Raw genomic sequence first — 3,480 nt, 5'->3', positions numbered from 1 at the left:
TCCGCGTGCATAGCCTACACAAGCGCGCGCGCGCACACGAGGAGCGGGATGCTCTCTCAGAGGGTGGAAGCGCAGTCATGTGACCTGTCTCCGGAGCAGCAGAATTCAGCACCTTGGACAGAAACTCCGAGGAGAAGCACAGACGGAGACGCAGCTTCTTCATGTAGAGAATCCCGAAGCAGATCAGGTTTCTCTCTCTCTCTCTCTCTAAAACTGAAACTTTGAAACTCTGAGGGATGAAGATGAGCTCCTGCAGCAACACTTTTATCTTATGGATTTACTTGATTGAATTCCTCACAGTGGTGTTCATATATAAAGCCAACTAAAGGAAAGTTCATAAGGATGTTTTAAGAATGATAACCCAGCACCACAGCATGACAGACAACTGGTCCCAGAAGACATGGTATCTACAGGCAGCTGTAAACGGGGCTCTGCAGCACCGACCTGCCGCAGTTACAAAGATGAAAGATGTCAGAATCTTGTGTCTGTTTAAGTGCAAAAGAGGAAAATACAGCGATAAACAGAACAGAATACAGTTTCTACTAATATGATGAAAAAAAATTAATGAGAGAAGCTAAAAGTGGCAGGTTTAAGTGCGAGTACCTGCCTCCAGAGCTGCGACCTTTGCATGTGTTAAAAAGTGCACGGTCTGTTGCTTTTGGAGATGGAGGGCCTGGAAACATTGTCCAGACCGAAGTAAGGGCCTGGAGCTTAGAAAGTAATGAGTGTTGTGCGTAAATGTAAATTATCCATTGTTTTTCCTCACAAAAAGCAAAGACTGAATTAAAATTTTTGTCACAGACCTCACTTCTTTTCTTTTTTTCACCTCTTAAATCCTCTCACGACCCACACCAGCTCAGATGGGGGCTAAAGGGTCACACATACCACTGGCTCCGAACCTATAGCTGATCTTGAAACATAATCTTTTCTTCTCTGTGGTGAGCAACGAAGCTGAAAACCTTTCCTCACTGCCACATGAATCTCTCTCGCTCTCTTTGCCTCTCACCTTTCAAGTAAAGGGGAAGAGGATGAAAGTGTTACAAGAGCACACTTTCTTTGGCTCTGCCCATATTCACACTTCCTGTGTAATTATAGGCTAAAAAAAAACCCAATCCACAACCCCTGCTGTTAGGGAGACGGGTACCTGCTGATGGTGACCAGTGCAGCGATAGGTATATCTGACTGATCTGGATCACCGTCTTAATGTTTAGCATAACTACTGCGCTTCCTGTGTTTACTCCCACAAGTGAAAATTTGATCGGAGCTCGTGCTGATTTCTCCGCATCACAACAAATTTACTGCCCAAATGGAATGAGAAACTGTCTTATTCCAGCAACGTTATAGTTTGTAATAATCTACCGCCAGTAAACCTTTGTCCTGGTCCCCTTCTGTCCCGTTCTGCCCCGTTTATAGAACACAGAGAGTTAACAAAAGCCTCTCAACACTGTCCACTGCTGGTACATTTACATATCTAAGGGGGCGAGAGAGATACTCATTAGGGTTGGCCCATAATTAATCCTGGATCAGCATATTGGGGCGAGGACACACACAATGGTTTATTTCATCACAGGGTGTTTCACAGTGGGATCACAGTACTTTGTCTGTGTTGGATCATTAAAAGGATCCAGGGAGGTAACAGGGGATAATTGAGTGAGATTCGACTGCTCTCGTTGCTGCTCGTTTCATTCAGCAGGAGAGAGGACGCTGCACCTTTCTTAAGTATTTCATTTCTTTTTTGTTATTTTTTGGTAACAGGTGCAATGAAAGTGGCGGGAAAGTGGAAAAGAAGAGAGATCCAGCAGTGTGGAAACAGCTGCAGTTCAACCCCATGCAGCCATTAGCAGACTGAGCCCACCAGGACGCCCCAGGCTCAACTCTGTTGCCGAGCTCCTTCCGTCCCATAATCAGCCCCTCAGACAGGAGTGGTAATGAGGTGGTGATCCTCCTCTACGACTGGCACTGACAGTAAAGAATATTTTTTAGGGCTTCCCATTATAGATGGTTTAAAATGGAAAGTGATGCAGAAGATTGGAGAGACAGAGCGGTGATGACATTTGACAAAGGTCACGGAGGGGATTCAAACCCATGAAACTGTGGCCAATCAGAGAGCAGCTTTCCGAGGGCAGCGCCCACAGCTGGAGATGATTTTAGACATATTGTGCAACAGGATTTTGAGGCATCCTTTCTGGGTTTCTGGGTTGCTGTGTATCAAAAGTCAACCCAGAGTTGTTCATCAACAAAAGATGGGATAAAAATGGGGTTAATGGAAAGCTCAGATAATCACACTGAATATTTAAGCTGCGTCAGTTTGCGTTTTTGACCACTCGGGGGCAGAAAAACTAAGAAGGCCACAACTCTGACATGTAAACGTCTTATGAGCTTGTTAAGGCGTGATGGAGACAGCAGGCTAATGACACATCCAGCAGACTCAGACTGATATTAGCATTCTTTAGAGTCATGTCTTTCGCCACTTGACTCTGGTACTTATCTTGAAGCTCTGTTCTGGTCTCCACAAACACTTGCAAAATGTTTGAGTATTTACCTGGCAGATGTTAGACTTTCTGCAACAGCTACCTACCAAATTTTGGGGTCCGGTGTTTGGTTTTGGAGGTCATCAGAACTATTAATTACTTGCTGCTGCTGCTGCTGCTGCTGCTGATGATGATGATGATGATGATGATGGGCACCTTTATTCAGGTTTTTAAGGTCATGTTATTGACTGGAAAGTTAGAATGTTATTCGTAAATGTAGTACATCATTTTTTATCTCTAGTTTATTATTTATATTTTGTGTACATTATAGCTGTTTATATTGTGCAGAAGCAGAATTCATTATGATGTATTAGAAATAATAAAAACATTCACTTATTTTCTGCTGATAAACAATATTTCCATGCAAGATTCTGGGCTGTAGTTTTTAAATGTCTAAAAATGGTTTCAGGTTTGGAAACTTCTGACCCAGATTACAATGTCAAATTAAAAAATATTTATTTGACGTGAATGTCAGGTCAGGTTTTTTTTTTTTTTTTAAATGGAAGATGACAAACAAATTCTGACTGTAAACCTAAAATCTATCCGACTCCAGTGCTGACAGACAGTTTGGAGACTGAAGACCACTAATCTTCTCAGGTCTGCATCTGTTTAACTACAGTGATTGTCTGAAGTCACATCCCATTAGGGGCTCAGTCCGTCTGTAGGAGGATGCTGAAGTAACACAAAGACTTTCTGGATTACGGGAGCAGCGTTTCAGCACTTAATATAACATTAACAATAAATGTGTTATATTTTATAGCATGTGGATGTTAAGACCAACATATGTCATACATATGTAAAAGTTAAATAATTGGAAAAAACTGTTAAGCTTAAAGTTTTAAATACGAGACATTTGTCTTCAAAGCCATCATGTTCTGGGACGGCACAGTCCAAAAATACAGAGTGTAAAATGCAATTCTGTGTAAAATGTGAAACATTACATACCCTC

Source organism: Brachyistius frenatus, unplaced genomic scaffold (genome assembly GCF_029030835.1).
Source record: "Brachyistius frenatus isolate BFR_SWC_R1_liver_20210118 unplaced genomic scaffold, ASM2903083v1 Contig_9, whole genome shotgun sequence".
Taxonomy (NCBI): Eukaryota; Metazoa; Chordata; class Actinopteri; family Embiotocidae; genus Brachyistius; species Brachyistius frenatus.
This window is presented reverse-complemented; position numbering follows the sequence as displayed.